Source organism: Monoraphidium neglectum (assembly GCF_000611645.1).
Source record: "Monoraphidium neglectum strain SAG 48.87 unplaced genomic scaffold scaffold01744, whole genome shotgun sequence".
Classification (NCBI taxonomy): Eukaryota; Viridiplantae; Chlorophyta; class Chlorophyceae; order Sphaeropleales; family Selenastraceae; genus Monoraphidium; species Monoraphidium neglectum.
In genome coordinates, this window is record NW_014011884.1 from 237 (window position 1) to 573 (window position 337).

Here is a 337-nt window from a genome sequence, read left to right on the forward strand (position 1 = left end):
CAGTGCAGACCGAATCGAGGCAGCCAGGGCCTCGAGCATGCCCTCCCCACCAAAGCCCAACCCATCGTCCTCGTCGCTGCCATCCAGATCATCCAAATCACCCAAACCCAGATCGCGCGTCTCGGCCTCCGCGCCGCGGGCAGCTGCGGACGCAGGGGCGTCGGCGCCGGCGGCCGCAGGCGCCGCCGGGCGGCGGGCCTGCTGCTTGGCGGCGGCCGCGGATGCAGGGGCGCGGCGCGGCGTTGCCGCCGGAGGGGCTTCGGCTGTCTCCTCTGGCAACGCGGGCAGCGGCGTGGACGCCGCCCCTGCGGCTGCGGCGGCCGCCACTGCTGTGTCA